Source organism: Procambarus clarkii, chromosome 78 (genome assembly GCF_040958095.1).
Source record: "Procambarus clarkii isolate CNS0578487 chromosome 78, FALCON_Pclarkii_2.0, whole genome shotgun sequence".
Classification (NCBI taxonomy): Eukaryota; Metazoa; Arthropoda; class Malacostraca; order Decapoda; family Cambaridae; genus Procambarus; species Procambarus clarkii.
Genome location: NC_091227.1, coordinates 12,079,156 through 12,096,069, shown reverse-complemented (window position 1 = coordinate 12,096,069; position 16,914 = coordinate 12,079,156). Strand labels below are relative to the sequence as shown.

Here is a 16,914-nt window from a genome sequence, read left to right as displayed (position 1 = left end):
TCATGCTGCCTGTTGGGTGAATGACACCTTTAACCTGGAGTCTTGAGAGTCGTTTACTCTGCTTGTGCTCCAGTTTTACACTGAGGATGTTCCTATTAGGGTACACGCAGCATCAGCGTTGCATGTTAGGTTTAGGTTACTGCATCGCGCTAGGTTGGTTTCCCACCCGGATGCCCCAAGGCTGCCCTGTTTTGGTTTTAGGGACCCGGACCTGGGGGTGTTAGTCGCTTCGGCTTTGGCTTCTTTCGCACTTCCTGGTCCTTCCCCTGTGGTTCATCCTGCACCTCTCCCCCCCCCTCCTGTGTCCAGCTCCAAAACGTCTGAGGGTTTCAGCCTCGGCACAGGGTTTAGTTGGTAATGAGACTCGGGCTGCCTCGGGGACTGCCCCATTCGGGTTGGGGACGGAGGCATTTGAGCCGGTTCCTCCTGCCGAGACTTATGGGTCCCACCAGCAGACCCCATTCTCGTCTGCCTTTCCCCTGAACTGTGCCTTTTCTTCAGGGGTAAAGGGTTTGGAGGACGGCTCTGCCCCGGGTCCCAACGTTGGGTATCCTGGGGCTGGGGAGGAGTCAACCTGGGGGCCTTGGGCCCCCCTTTGACCCCGCTTGGGTGCGTTTGCCTTCCTCGCGGGGTTTATTGTTGCAGGAGGAGGGGTTGTCTTACCCCCCTTTCCCTGTATGAGTATGATTTGGGTTCGGCCCCTCCCCGGGTTCGGTTCCGGGCTCCTTTGGGTACCTCAGCTCCGTCTTTCCAGAGGTTTTCTACTTCCCGTATCTCTGCGAAGGTGGCTTGGGAAGCTCTTGCTGCATACCTTTTGCGAGACCCGGGTTATGCCTCTGCGATGGATCCGTCCTCGTTTAAGTTCAGTTCGTCTACCCGTTTTTGGGTGTGTTTGGAGGTTCCAGAGTCTTCCTGGCTGGCAAACTGCCCTTTCTTTTCGTTGGGGGCGTGGCATGGGTTCTGTCGGACCCACACTCTTGATTGGCGTGAAACTTCTACTTTTATTTAGGTTTACCTGGGGGGGCGAGTTTGAGCACCTTAATGCGTGCTTATTCGCTCCCATGCTTTCTCGGGATGTTGGCCTTTTCCAGCTTCACGTGCAGGTTCCTCTTCTTTCGGCTTCGTTGGTTGCGGAGGATTTGCTCACGTTTTTCCCTTCTCGAGCTATCTTCTGCCTGGCTTGAGGAGGATGTGGGAGCGTTGAGTGAAGGGCCTTCGTCTGGGGAGCTGACTTCAGCAGCTAGGGCGTCGGCTGCACTGTTGAAGCTTTTTGCAGCCATTCTGAAGGAAGCGGTGTCTCTGTTTTTTGCTTCTCGCCTCGCGTGCCGTCAGGCTGTGCTCGCCCTCTTTTTGGAATCCACTTGGGCCCTGGCTCTTAGGTTCTCGTCTCTGTTTTGTCCGTTGCTGTTTGCAGAGACTGCGGTCTCTTAGTTTCTGCAAGCAGCTTCGTCTAGTTGTCGTCCTATGAAGGACGACAACTGTTGATTTTTCGAGGCGGTTGTTCTCGGCAGTTTTGGAGGGATCGTGCCAGGTTTCAGGGTTCCGCTGGTCAAGGTGGGCCATTGGTGCCAGCTTCTGAGCCGATGTTCCCTTTGGAGCCAGCGTTGTCTGGTCGGCGCGGTGATCACCCGGTTCGACGTTTGGGTTTTCGTAAGGGGCGTCGGCTCTTTCGCGGTTTGCCCAGTTGACAGGGTGATGGGGGGGGGGGAGGCTGGCTCTGTTTGCCCATGCTTGGTCACACGATTTGTGGGCCTTTTCGGTCGTGTCATCCAGCCTGCGGTGGCATTGGGTGACTCGTCCTCCTTTGGGGGGTTCGGGGCTAACAGGGCAGGTTTCTTCTCCTGCACTTCGTCAAGTTGTTTTGAAGTGGGTGCGCTTGGGCATGGTCGAAACGACTCCGTCCCTCAGGTGGGTTTCCCGTCTGTTTCCAGTGCCGAAACGGGACTGTGCGGATCTGAGGTTCATTCTGGACTTGTCCCGTCTGAACCCCTGGATTCCTTGCCCCTCCTTTCGGATGACTACTCTGTCTCAGGTCCGGCTTCTGTTGGAGCTGGGTGCCTGGATGGTGTCCCTGGAGCTCAAGGATACTTATTGGCTTATTGGCGACTTATTCCTATTCATCCGGGGTTCAGGGACTGGTTAGGTCTCGTGGTGGGGCGTCACGTTTACCGCTTTCACTGCCTACCTTTTGGCTTGAATCTCGCACCTCGCATTTTCATGCATCTGACCCGGGTTGTGGTGACCCGTCTGCGTCTTCTAGGGATTTGGGTTTTGGCCTACCTCGACGACTGGCTAGTGTGGGCTCCCAGTCGGTCAGCTTGTCTGCTCGCCTGTGATATGGTTCTTTCTCAGCTCGCCAGGTTCGGGTTCCTGGTGAACTGGAGGAAGTGTCATCTGGTTCCGTCCCAGGTTCGGACCTGGCTGGGTCTTGTTTGGGATTCTCGGACCGTTTCCTTGCTCTCCCTCCAGAGGCATTGCTGCGGCTGCGGGCCCACTGTCGGCTGTTCCTGAGGGTGGTCCCAGGTCACTTGGCGGTTGCTCGAGCGGTTGTGTGGGAGTCTGAACTTTTCCATGCTAGTCTACCCGCCTGGTCGGGTTTGGCTTCACCGACTGTTTTGGTTCCTTCGGGGACGTCAGTGGTGTGTATCATTATATCAGTATAGCTCTAATGATGTGGACGTTGGGTTTGCTTGGTACAGAGTTTAACAGCGTGTTTATTAACACTATCGGTAACTTTGGACCGGACTCGCGTCCATTATTTTTCTCCTGAGTCCTAACTTTGGACCGGACTTGCATCCACTACAAAAATATTTGTATAAAATTAATTTTTTATCCAATCGACCTAGGGATAGTATCAAAATAAGCGCCTTTAAAATGCGCACAATTTGATACTGAAATGAAAGATGTAACATGAATCTTGATGTCCAAACACTTATATGATTATAAATAGGTTTTTGGTCCGAATTTTAAAATATTTGTTAAAATTCTATTTATTGGGGGTGCGTCCTGTGTTGTCCGGTTGCGCTTTTTGCCGTTACCTGCGTACCATGTCTGGGGATGCGCTTTTCTGTGGGGAGCCCCTACGGCTCCCTGGAGCTTATCGGGCTAATGTATGTTATGTTAGACCGGGACATTAGCTAAGGAGTTCAGACCTACCAGGGACCAGCGCCAGAACCTGGCCCCTTCAGAGAGGTTTCAGGGAGCAATGACCCTGGAAAACCCCATATGGTTGGGGGTTTTCCTTATCTGCCATCGACCGGGGTTAGGCACCCAGAAAGGTAGGCGTAACAAAACAAACCCCACATGGTAAGAAACTACAACAAAAACCGAACAGAGAGGTAGAAAACTCCCTACAATCCCAAGGAAACTGGCAAACAAGCAAACATCACACTTTACTGCCACGCCGATCGTCCGCGTAGCCCTCCCCACCCCGATAGGGGGAGGGGGGAGCCCCGGACCTACCGCGCCGGCTGCCAAGCTTCAGTTCGTTCGCTAATGTCAACCGGGATTGACGCTTCTCTGGCCTCGGTTTCCTAGGCGGTGTTTGCCTTGTGTGGCGTTCACTGCCGTGTGTTGTGGTGTGCGGTGGCCAGGAGTACTTCATCAGTGCCGGGGCTGCATGTGCTTAGTGGCTGACTTCCCTAAGCGCCCTGTGAGTACTGCCCTTGCGTAACAGGGTTAACTTCCCTGGGGCGTTCGGGAACCATTCCCGTAGAGGTTCTTGCTGCTCAGCATTTGCTTCGCCCTTGGGGCCAGCTGGGGCTTGGGACCCTTGTTTGGCCCTGGGTAGGGATTGGTATTGTGCTGGTTAGGGCATCAAGGTGTTGCGCAGCCTGCCACCTAAGCGGCGGCCGGTTTCTGTTGCCTCTGGAGACGGTGTACTTTTGCGGGGTTTTTCTTTTGTTTTTAATTTATCATGCCTGGTGGGGGTCTGCCTAAGGTGGTTATAGTTCCACTGGTAGTGTTTGGCGGCCCTCTGCTAGGCCCCCGTGATTGTATACGTCACAGGGGTTTTCAGTGCTAAAATCTACCCTCTTGTTATGTTTGGGTTTCTTAACCGGTTAGCAACACCTTGCCAGGGCTTCCCGTAGTTGTTACCCTATGGGCCCTGGAAACCCCTGTCCGGGCTCGGGGGACCATTGAATGTGTCTTCCGGGTTCCAACCCGTCTTGTACGGGATCGTTGGTTGCTGTTCCCTTGTCTCCGGGTGACAGTCGCCATTTTTACCTCCGTCATGCTGCCTGTTGGGTCACTGACACCTTGACCCGGAGTCTTGCGAGTGATTCTCTGCTTGTTCTCCAGTACTCTCCTGATGTTATTACTGTTCAGAGTACAGGCGGCATCCGTGTTGCAAGCTAGGTTAGGTTGCTGCAACATGCTACGTTGGTTTCCCACTCGAATACCCCGTGGCTGCCCCGGTTGGTTAGGTGTTCGCCCCTTTCCCTCCATGTTCCCGGCTCCGGACCGTCTGCGGGTTTCGGGGTCGGGGCGGGGTTTAGTTGCGGCAGAGACTCGGGCGGTTTTCGGGGGCTGCCCTGTTCGGGTTGGGGACGGAGGTTTGAGCCTGTACCTCCTGCCAAGGCTTCTGGGTCTTACCAGCAGCCCTTTCTTGTTACCTTTCCCATGGACTCTTGCTTTTCTTTAAGGGCGGAGGGCTTGGAGGACGGCTCTGCCCCGGGGCCTCTGTTGTTGGTTCCCGGGGCTGTGGGGGTTGCCTGCTAGCAGTTCTGGGGCGGTTTTGCCCATTCCGGGGTTTTTCTGCTGTTGGGCGACGTTTTTCGCCCATCCAGTCTGCTAGCTTCCCACATTTGCTGGCGTGTTTTTGTGTATTTAGCGTCAGTCACAGCCCCAGCTGGCGGCCATTTTCGTCTGCCGGTTTCCCGGCGTGGCCACCAGGGCGGCGTTGCGGTTTGTTTACATGCATCTGGGTGTGCGAGCGAGCGTCTCGGGTGAGTTTTCAATTATTTTTTCAGGGTTTTTGTTCTCCTGTTGTCGTTTCTTTGTTTTTCTGGTGTTTTCTTGCCGTTGCCTGTTCCTCTGGGAACGTTTGGGTGTTGATTTTGGGTCTGAGTCTATGGGTTTAGGCTCAGTGCCCCTGGCTGGTATGCTTGCTCCCACACCTTGTCCCTCGGTTTTTGGTCTGTTGGGACCGTTTTCCCAGGGGGTTCTGCTGGGGCTGTGCTTTGCCTTTCAGTGGTGTTCTCCGCCGGCAAATGTGGTGGTTTGGGCTCCCCCTGGTTCGATTCTAGGTTCCTTTGGGTTCCTTGGTTTCGTTCTGGAGGTTTCTTCCTCTTGGGCCCCCTTTTGTGGGTTCAGGGGACTTTGTTTCCTCGTGTGACCAGATTCTGCCTTTTGGGGTTCCGGGGTCTTCCTGGCTTGCAGACTGATCTTTTTGGGTCTTGGCACATGTTGTGGTTGTGCTGGGACTTTGCGGTCTTGCTGTCGAAGTGGGCCTTTTGATGCAGTTTTGTGCCTTCTTTGCCTGGCCGGCGTAGTGCTCTCTGCCCACTAGTCAGCGACTTGTACTTTTACAATATATGTCCTCACCTAGTTGTGCTTGTGGGGTGGGCTCTGGCTCCTTGGTCCTGCCTCTCGGCCGTCTGTCGGCGGGTAATTACCTAAGTGTAATTACCTAAGTGTAGTTACAGGATGAGAGCTACGCTCGTGGTGTCCCGTCTTCCCAGCACTCTTTGTCATATAACTCTTTGAAACTACTGACGGTCTTGGCCTCCACCACCTTCTCACTTAACTTGTTCCAACCGTCTACCACTCTATTTGCGAAGGTGAATTTTCTTATATTTCTTCGGCATTTGTGTTTAGCTAGTTTAAATCTATGACCTCTTGTTCTTGAAGTGCCAGGTCTCAGGAAATCTTCCCTGTCGATTTTGTCAATTCCTGTTACTATTTTGTATGTAGTGATCATATCACCTCTTTTTCTTCTGTCTTCTAGTTTTGGCATGTTTAATGCTTCTAACCTCTCCTCGTAGCTCTTACCCTTCAGTTCTGGGAGCTGCTTAGTAGCATGTCTTTGCACCTTTTCCAGTTTGTTGATGTGCTTCTTAAGATATGGGCACCACACAACAGCTGCATATTCTAGCTTTGGCCTAACAAAAGTCATGAACAATTTCTTTAGTATATCGCCATCCATGTATTTAAATGCAATTCTGAAGTTAGAAAGCATAGCATAGGCTCCTTGCACAATATTCTTTATGTGGTCCTCAGGTGATAGTTTTCTATCTAGAACCACCCCTAGATCTCTTTCTTTATCAGAATTCTTTAAAGATTTCTCACATAATATATAGGTTGTGTGGGGTCTATGTTCTCCTGTTCCACATTCCATAACATGACATTTATTAACATTAAATTCCATTTGCCTAGTGGTGTGCCATATACTTATTTTGTCCAGGTCTTCTTGAAGGGCATGACAATCATCTAAATTTCTTATCCTTCCTGTTATCTTAGCATCATCAGCAAACATGTTCATATAATTCTGTATACCAACTGGTAGATCATTTATGTACGCAATAAACATCACTGGTGCAAGAACTGAACCCTGTGGTACTCCACTTGTGACATTTCTCCATTCCGATACATTGCCTCTGATTACTGCCCTCATTTTTCTATCAGTCAGAAAATTTTTCATCCATGATAGAAGCTTACCTGTCACCCCTCCAATATTTTCCAGTTTCCAGAACAACCTCTTATGTGGAACTCTGTCGAAAGCCTTTTTTAGGTCCAGATAGATGCAGTCAACCCAACCATCTCTTTCCTGTAATATCTCTGTGGCTCGATCATAGAAACTGAGTAAATTCGATACATAGGATCTTCCAGATCGAAAACCATACTGTCTGTCTGATATTATATCATTTCTCTCTAGGTGTTCTACCCATTTAGTTTTGATTAGTTTTTCCAATACTTTCACTATTACACTTGTCAATGATACAGGTCTATAATTGAGGGGGTCTTCCCTGCTGCCACTTTGGTAGAGTGGAACTATGTTAGCCAGTTTCCATACGTCTGCTACGATTCCTGTACACAGGGATGCCTGAAAAATCAGGTGAAGTGGAATGCTGAGCTCAGATGCACATTCTCTCAGAACCCATAGTGAAACGCCATCTTGGCCAGCTGCTTTGTTCTTACCGAGCTCCTTGAGCATTTTTTCCACTTCGTCTCTAGACACCTCTATGTGCTCTATGTTGTTCTCTGGAATTCTTATTGTATCTGGTTCCCTAAAGATTTCATTTTGTACAAACACACTTTGGAACTTTTCGTTTAGTGTTTCACACATTTCCTTTTCATCTTCCGTGAATCTATTTCCCATTTTCAACCTCTGAATATTATCCTTTACCTGCAATTTGTTGTTTATGAATTTATAGAATAGACCTGGTTCTGTTTTACATTTGTCTGCAATCCCTTTTTCAAAATTTCTTTCTGCCTCTCTCCTCACTGCCGTGTAGTTGTTTCTCGCATCTTTTTGTATCGCTGGTATGTTTGGGGGTTCGGCCTCTTCCTGTATTGATTCCATTTTTGTGTCTTTTGGTCTCTAGCCCTCTCGCAATTTCTATTGAACCAATCCTGTTTCCTAGTTCTGCATCTCTGTTTTGGTATAAATTTTTTTGTGCCTTTATCATATATTTCACAAAACTTGACATACATCTCATTCACTTCCTTGCCTAGCATCAAGTCTGTCCAATTATACTCACTAAAAAATTTTCTAAGGTCACCATAATGTCCTCTCCTGAAGTCTGGTTTTTCAACTGCTTCAACCTCCTTATTTTCTTCCAGCTTATAACGCATTGCATACTTTATTCCCAAAAAGACATGGTCACTTTTACCCAAGGGAGGAAGGTACTGAATGTCAAATATCTCTTCCTCCTTCCTGGTAAATATCAAATCTAGCGTGGCGGGAACGTCCCCTACCCTCATCCTCGTAGCTTGTTTAACATGTTGATACAGTACAAGAATGTTTCCAGGATGAGGTCTACAAATTTACAGGTCCAAAAATCTTCTGTTTTAGCTTCATATGCTTCCCAGTCTATGGATTTCAAGTTGAAGTCACCGACTATCAACAGTCGTGATCTATCGTTATCCGCTCTCGCTATAATCTCTCTCATTATTGTTATAAGACCTTCACGTTTACTATCTAGCTCCTCCTTTGACCATGTGCTGCTTGGCGGTGGACTATATGCATTTATTATCATTAGTTTATCATCCTCATGGCAGATCTCTAGTGCTATTATGTCAACTTCTTGTGGATTGGCAGTCATTATTTCGTTCACCTTTAGGTGTTCTTTTACCAGCACAGCAACGCCACCGCCTTTCCTAATTTTTCTGTCCCGTCTCCAAATTGAGTAGCCCCTTGGGAATATGACCTCATTTAAAATTACATCTTCAAGTTTTGTCTCCGTGAGTGCAACAATGTCTGGTGTCTGTAGCTGTATTACATCACTTAACTCCAGTATCTTCGATCTCACTCCATCTATGTTGGTGTATGCAATCTTCAGGAACTTGTTCCCCCTCTCCTTATTCTTCACTCCCCCTCTCTCTATTGAGTTTGTTGGTTTGCCTTTATGTACCACTTTACTGGTTTGCCTACCCCTATCACTTTGTAGAAAAAAAGAATTTATTTCTTCTTCATTCCTGCTCTCATTTAAATGTTTTGCCTCGGCGAGGTTCAGTTTCAGCTTCTCTCTATCTTCTTTTGAAAGATCTCGTCTTAACGACCACCCTTTCCCATCCTCATCACTTTGCAATTTTCTAGCATTCCTTAGTACTTCTTCCATCTGTTTGGCACCGTTTAGGGTGATCCTCAAAGGTCGATCTTTCCCTTTTACGTACCTGCCTATTCTCCTGTAGTCACACATATTCTCTATGGTTGTAAGACCTTCCACGAGGCCAACAATTTTATCTACTACTTTAGCTTCTTCTACAGCTCTTTCTGACCTAGATGTTATCGCCTTTTCTTTGCAGCCAAAAATGATCAGGGACTTACTCCGATCAACTGTGTTTTGCACCAACTTCGGGTTAGATGCCAATTCTTTTCTCACTTCCAGCCTAATGTTTGTTTTATCTTGGTTGCTGCAGTGTTTGACTTCCTTTACTGCTTCTTCTATTTTTTCCTTCTCCTTGGCCACTTGTGCATAAGTGAGTTGTATATCTTTCTTGCACTGTTCTATTCCCTGTGTAACTTCCTCCATCTGTGCTGACAAAAGCTGTTTCTCCTGTTGAATTTCCTTGCCTAACCTATTGTAGTCATTTATGTTTAAATTTACTTTAACTTCTTCCAAAGCTATTTTTAAGAGTTTATTTTCTTCTCCCATGGCTTTGCAATTTGTTTCCAATTGATTCTTATCCTTGCGCAAGTCTTTCACTAAACACTCAAGACATAAAACTTTGCTATTCAAATGGTCATTACTTTCTTTCAATTTACTAATTTGGGTGTATAGGTTCCTGTGCCTCTTGGGCTCTATCATGTCTACATGTGACATTGTATGGGGGTCAGCCTTGTTACTTGTGTGTGGAGTCACCACATTGCTTCCTGGTGCTTTCCCGTTACCATTCTGACACTAAAAAAAAAAAAAAAAAAAAAAATAATTCTATCTGTGGCTCTTTTGGGTACTCAGTTTCCACCTGTGTCCCCTAGTGCGTGTGCCCCTTGTGTTACTTAGCCTGTCCTTATCAACCCTGTCGATTCCCTTGGGTATCTTGAATGTGGTGATCAGGTCTCCCCTCACTTCATCTTCCAGCGAAGTGTGGTTTCATTCCCGTAGTCTCTCCTCATGACTTAGGTAGTGTACTTTTTCTTTCGGAAGGGGTTCTGTTCCCTTCTCTGTTGACTGGGAACTGGGGGAGCAGCTTGCTCTGTTGCCTCTCGCTTGGTCCCGCTGTTGGTGGGCGCTTTGGGTTGTCTTCCGGCCTCTGCTGGCGTCGGAGGACGGCTTCTCCCCCTTGGGGGGGGGGGTTCAGAGGTGGCAGGGTGGGCTTCGTCCCCTGCGCTTCGTCATTTCCTCTTCGTGGGTGCGTGGGGCGTGGTCGATCTGCCCCATCATTCTGGACTTCTTCAGTCTGTGCCCTGGATCCTCTGCCCTCCTCGGGGGACTGTTGTCTCCTGTTCGGATTCTGTTGGGGCCGGGTGCATGGATGGTGGCCCTGGACCTCCAGGTCACTTCTTGGCACGTTCCTCTCCAGTTTTTCTGGGGCTAGCACGGTTGGTGGTGGGGCTTCAGGTTTGCTGTTTTTATTGCCTTCCCTATTTTGTAATGGGCACTTCGTATACTCTTTGCATCTTTACCGGATCTTAGTGCCCTGTCTGAGTCTGAGATTCGGTGTCTGGCCTGCCTCGACGACTGGCTGGTGTGGGCTCCCAGTCAGTCCGCTTGTCTGCTCGCCAGGGGATGGTTCTTTCCAGATCGCCGGGTTTGGTTTCCTGGTGATCTGGAGGTTTTTCCATCTGTTTCCATCCCGGGTTCGGACCTGGGCCTTGTTTAAGGCTCTTGGGCCCCCTCATTGTCTTCCCTCCAGAAGTGTTACTGCGGCTGTGGTCCCGCCTTTGGCTGTTCAGGAGGGGGTCCCGGGTTGCTCAGCTGTTGCTTGGGCGGTTGTGCGGGAGTCTGCACTTCGGCGTGCTTGTCTGCCCGCGGAGTCGGGTTTGGCTACGGCGTCGGTTGGTTCCTGCGGAGACTCCCCTTCCGCCTCTTGCATTCCTTGGGTTCCTCCGGGGATCTTGTGTTGGTGCTGCGTCACCAGCTTCCTCTTTGGGGTTTTCGGGGTTCCGTGCCTTGGCACCTCCCCGAGCCTTCGCTCGATGTGTTCACGGACGGGTCGTCTCTCGGCTGGGGCTTTGTGACCAGTGCTCACCAGGTCGGCCGAGGTTGATGGAGTCTGTCTGTCCGTCGGGCTCACAGCACGGTTCGGGTGTTCATGGCTGTCTGGTTTGCGCTTCGGAGGGTTTGGGTCACTAGGTACTCTACCATTCAGCTCTGTTTGGACTGTTCTCTGGTGGTTCTTGCCGGAACCACAGGGGTTTGGCTAACCGTGTGGTTCGTGTCCAGGGTGTGTCCTGCGTCCTGGCGGACAGCTGTCTCGGTTCATTCCTCTTCGTGGGTTGGCCAGTCGTCGCCGATTCGTTTTGTTGGCTCTGTCGGGCATATGGACTCCTGGCCATGGCCGTCTTCGGGTCGGCGTGGTCTAGGCGTCGCCCATTTTGTGGCACCCTTCCCACCTGCGAGGACTTTACGGTGGAGGCTTTCGGCAGGACTGGTCGAGGTGGGGGTTACCTGTTCCTCTTCTCCCGGTCCAGCTGTTGCTTCGGGTTCTGGCTCGGTTGCAGCCCATTCCCACGAGAACAGTCCTTATGGTTCCATGGTGGCCGGCCCGGCCTTCTTTTCAGACACTGCTTGATAGGTGTCCGTACCCGGGGTGTTTTTCCTGAGGCTTCGCCTCTTTCAGCAGGCCGAATCGGTCCTGTCCGTGACTGGTTCGGCCTTCTCCTTGGCTCTTCGCGTCTGGTATTTTGACGCGGGTATCACCATCTCTATGGTGTTCAGGTGGCTTTGTTGACGGTGTCCCACCTGCGAGCTTCGTCTTGGAGACAGTATGACGTTTCTTACGTTTTCTCGTGTTTTGTTTCCCCTCCGGCCTGCTCATGCTTCGCCTGAGCCATCCTGGTCCTTGTTCAGGGTGCCTTCTTATCTTCCCCTCAGTTTGTGGTAGCCCCTTCGGTTCAGTTTCCTGCTCTTTGGTACTGGTGTTTTGGTACTTTGGTACTCTTTGGTACACCTGCTTTATAGGTGTGCAGCCTTTCTCTGTCCTGGCGACGGTCGTGACGGCTGCTTTCCGGAGGTGTTCTTGGGGTATTGGTGCTTGATCGGTTTGGCCGGGGGGTGCATCCTGTGTTGTACGGTTGTGCATTTTGCTGTTGCCGGCGTACCGTGTCTGGGGATGCGCTGTGGTTGATCCGGTTCCTTCGTTCCCTGTTTTCAGGGCTCGGGTCTCCCAGGTCGTCCGCAGTGTTTTCCTTCTTCCAGCCTGCGGTCTGTCTTTGCGCCCGTGCTGTTCAGACGTTTGCAGCTTTTGCTGCTGTGTTGGTGACGTCTCGGGCTCATTTCGGGCGCAGGGATTTCTGGGTCGCACAGGTTTTTGGCCGCCCATCCATATGTGCGTCTATTCTTGGGCGTTCTTGTTGCCTTGGGTCGCAGGTTTGCGACCGGTTGTCTTGGCTTTGCGTTGCAGAGTTTGTGGCGGCCGCCTCCCGGGTTAGCCCTTTCTTTTCCTTCTCTTTGGGTATGAAGCTCCAGGGAGCCGTAGGGGCTCCCCACAGAAAACCAGCATTGAATGTAATGAAACGCCATTTTCTGGGTGAGCCCCGGAGGCTCCCTGGCAACCCTCCCTCCCACCGGTCAGCGGTTTTTCGCGTTGGTTGAAGCTTAGCTTCCGAACTGGAGCTTGGCAGCCTGCGCGGTAGGTCCGGGGCTCCCCCCTCCCCCTCCCGGGGTGGGGAGGGCTGCGCGAACGATCGGCACGGCAGTAAAGTGTGATGTTTGCTTGTTTGCTAGTTTCCTTGGGATTGTAGGGAGTTTTCTACCTCTCTGTTCGGTTTTTGTTGTAGTTTCTTACCATGTGGGGTTTGTTTTGTTACGCCTACCTTTCTGGGTGCCTAACCCCGGTCGATGGCAGATAAGGAAAACCCCCAACCATATGGGGTTTTCCAGGGCCATTGCTCCCTGAAACCTCTCTGAAGGGGCCAGGTTCTGGCGCTGGTCCCTGGTAGGTCTGAACTCCTTAGCTAATGTCCCGGTCTAACATAACATACATTAGCCCGATAAGCTCCAGGGAGCCTCCGGGGCTCACCCAGAAAATGGCATTTCATTACATTCAACGCTGGTTTTTTATAACTTTTTATTATCCTGATAATATTACTGAACAAAACCTGTAACCAAAAATGTATATGATGTACATTTAAGAAACAAATCTGGCTAACGGGTTGAGGGTGGTTAGGCTTACCCGAGTCAACCGGTCCCTCCCCCACCACCGACACACCACCCACCATCCACCCCCCTCCATACACTCTCTCTAAAGGTCACGTGGCTCACTTCAACACCCATCCATCCTTTCCTGCCTGCCTGCCTGCCTGCCTGCCTGCCTGCCTGCCTGCCTGCCTGCCTGCCAGCCTGCCAGCCTGCCAGCCTGCCAGCCTGCCAGCCTGCCAGCCTGCCTGCCTGCCTGCCTGCCTGCCTGCCTGCCTGCCTGCCTGCCTGCCTGCCAGCCAGCCAGCCAGCCAGCCAGCCAGCCAGCCAGCCAGCCAGCCAGCCAGCCAGCCAGCCAGCCAGCCAGCCAGCCTCCCTCCCTCCCTCCCTCCCTCTCTCCCTCCCAGCCTTCCTCCCTCCCTCCCAGCCTGCCTGCCTGCCTGCCTCCCTACCTCCCTCCCTCCCTCCCTCCCTCCCTCCCTCCCTCCCTCCCTCCCTCCCTCCCTCCCTCCCTCCCTCCCTCCCTCCCTCCCTCCCTCCCTCCATCCCTCCCTCCCAGCCTTCCTCCCTCCCTCCCAGCCTGCCTGCCTCCCTCCCTCCATCCCTCTCTCCCTCCCTCCCTCCCAGCCTGCCTGCCTCCCTCCCTCCCTCCCTCCCTCCCTCCCTCCCTACCTCGCTGCTAGCCTGCCTGCCTCCTCCCTCCCTCTCTGCCAGCCTGCGTGCCTGCCTCCCTCGCTGCCATCCAGCCTGCCAGCCTCTCTCCCTCTCTGCTAGCCTGCCTGCCAACCTCCCTCCCTCTTTAGGGAGGGAATACAGAGAACATATACGGCACGCATAGACGCAATAAAGCACCTAAATTATTGGGATCGTCTCAAAGCCCTCCAAATGTACTCACTAGAAAGAAGACGAGAGAGATATCAAATAATATACACCTGGAAGATACTGGAGGGCCAAGTACCAAATCTACACAGTAAAATAACAACGTACTGGAGTGAACGACATGGAAGAAAATGTAGAATAGAACCAGTGAAGAGCAGAGGTGCCATAGGCACAATCAGAGAACACTGTATAAACATCAGAGGTCCGCGGTTGTTCAACGTCCTCACAGCAAGCATAAGAAATATTGCCGGAACAACCGTGAACATTTTCAAGAGGAAACTAGATTTGTTCCTCCAAGGAGTGCCGGACCAACCGGGCTGTGGTGGGTATGTGGGCCTGCGGGCCGCTCCAAGCAACAGCCTGGTGGACCAAACTCTCACAAGTCGAGCCTGGCCTCGGGCCGGGCTTGGGGAGTAGAAGAACTCCCAGAACCCCATCAACCAGGTATCAACCAGGTATCTTTGCCAGCCTGCCTGCCAGCCTCCCTCTCTGCCAGCCTCCCTCTCTGCCAGCCTGCCTGCCAACCTCCCTCCCTCTCTGCCAGCCTGCCTGCCAACCTCCCTCCCCCTCTGCCAGCCTGCCTGCCAACCTCCCTCCCTCTCTGCCAGCCTGCCTGCCAACCTCCCTCTCTGCCAGCCTGCCTGCCAACCTCCCTCTCTGCCAGCCTGCCTGCCAACCTCCCTACCTCTCTGCCAGCCTGCCTGCCAGCCTCCCTCCCTCTCTGCCAGTCTGCCTGCCAGCCTGCCAAAAATATATACAATGTACATTTAACCCTTAAAGTGCGCATCACGTCATATGTGTTGGAAGTTGTTCCAGTCAACTGCGCATCACGTCATATGAAGTGTTAGAGTACTACGCAAGATTTAAACGGCCCGCGGATACACAGGGTTTACCACACCTTCATCAGGGCTCTTGTAAACAGACGCCATTTAAAAAAAAATCGTGGGCCAAACTCCTGGGTGTTAGGGGCCTCAGTATTGAGTGAGCAACCAAGCCTGACGCACGCAGCATGAGCTAACAGCACTGCTGTTCAGCTTGTGACCACAGCATCGCCTAAAAATGCCATAATATACTTGTTCATGCTATTATGTAGCGATGATATTATTACAGAAGACCCCTGACTGTGATAAAACTGACCAGGGTTCTGATAATAGCAGGATTGTGGCGATATTTAGCGCTGTGCGCCATGGAGAGAGGAGTAATGCTGTGGGAGGGAGGGTGGTGGCGATGTCTTCTGACTGTGTGTGGCTACCTCATATTGACTGCACTCACCATACCAGCTTAGTGGTTCGCTATGGTGAACACAAATGTAGATACTTTATATAATGTGTGTATAGAGGGTATAAACAGCAAGAGAAGGTTGGGAGCTGCCATTTTGGTGAGGGCGGTGGCGTCATGCAGACGATGCCACCGTGCAGACGACGGTGTTGTTTACTGGTTACCACGATGGTCTTTGGGCACCATACCAGTTTACTTGTACAAGTATGGTGAATAAAACAGGTAGATATTTATATATAATGTGTGTATATAGCGTAATAACACCACAAACAGTATTGTTGGAGGAGAAATATTAGTGCGTCTGGCCTTGAGGGCGGCAGCCATCAGCTGACTGTGTGAGGTCCTACGTCATTGTGCCTTTACTCACCATACAAGCTTAGATGTACAGTTATGGTGAACAAAACATGTAAATACTTATATATAACGTCTGTATATAAAAGCAAAAACAATATGGTGGGTGGAGAATGGTGGCAAGTCAGGTGAGGTGAGGGAGGGAGGGAGTGGCAGCCAGTGGCGGGCTGCCACTGCCACTCAGCATACCAACTTAGTGGCTCGTTATGGTGAACATGAATGTAGATACTTATATATAGCGTCTGTATATAGTGAATAAAAGCAATAACAGTATTATGGGAGAAGAATGTGGGTGAGTCAGGTGACTTGAGGGAGGGAGGAAGTAGCAACCAGTGGCGGGCTGCCACTGGCACTGCCACTCAGCATACCAACTTAGTGGCTCGTTATGGTGAACACGAATGTAGATACTTATATATAACGTCTGTATATAGTGAATAAAAGCAAAAACAGTTTTGTAGGAGGAGAATGTGGGTGAGTCAGATGACTTGAGGGAGGGCGTGAGTGGCTGGCTGGTACACGGCGGTCACTCCTCGTTACTTTTTGTCTCATAATAGCTACTTAGTGATTCATTATGGTGAACAAAACATGCAGATACTTATATATAACCTGTGTATATAGTGTAATAACCGACAAAGTATTTGTTCACTGATTGATGAACATAATTGAATCAACAATATGCACACCATATTTTTGAGTACAGCAATGATTCACTCATTTTATTATATAAATATATCAAACTACACACTATTGAATAATATTACAGCAAAAAAACTATGAAAAATCAATCAGAGACGTTGAAATAATTAGGTAATTATCTCTTTGTGGCAACTCCGGCCTGACAGCTGGCGATCAACAGACTGCCTGGGACGCACGCTCAGTCAGTGCCTGTTTTTTGCCAGACTTCCCCGCCCTATAGCAGGCAATATATGACACTTACGATTTTTTTATTATTTTTCCCGTTATCAGTGAACACAAATTAACAGGTTAGGAAGAATTTTTTTTTTTTTTTTTTTTTCAAAATTACATGCGCCTATGGGGAACAAAGGATATTATACCCCTAGCATGTTAAGGGTTAAGAAACAAATCTGGGTCACAGGTCTGTCGAGTGTGGTTAGGCTTATGGAGTCAGCTGGTCCCTCCCCCACCACCGACACATCTCCCTCCCCAACCCATGCACACACACTCTCAAAGGTCACGTGGTTCACCTCAACACCCATCCATCCCTTCCTGCCTGCCTGCCAGCCTGCCTCCTTCCCAACCTGCCTGCCTGCCAGCCTGCCTCCTTCCCAACCTGCCTGCCTGCCTACCTCCTTACCAGCCTGCCTGCTTGCCTCCTTCTCTGCCAGCCTGCCTGCCTGCTTGTCTCCTTCTCTGCCAGCCTGCTTGCCTCTCTGCCTGCCAGCCTGCCTGCCTGCCAGCCTGCCTGCCAGCCTGCCTGCCT

At 50.8% G+C, this 16,914-nt stretch overlaps 1 protein-coding gene across 4 annotated transcripts in view; it reads left to right on the top strand.

Annotated features, from left to right (window-relative positions):
- The window catches only part of LOC123746137 (AP-4 complex subunit mu-1), a 244,115-nt gene that overhangs the window by 131,438 nt on the left and 95,763 nt on the right, over positions 1-16,914 (top strand). The window lies entirely within an intron of this gene.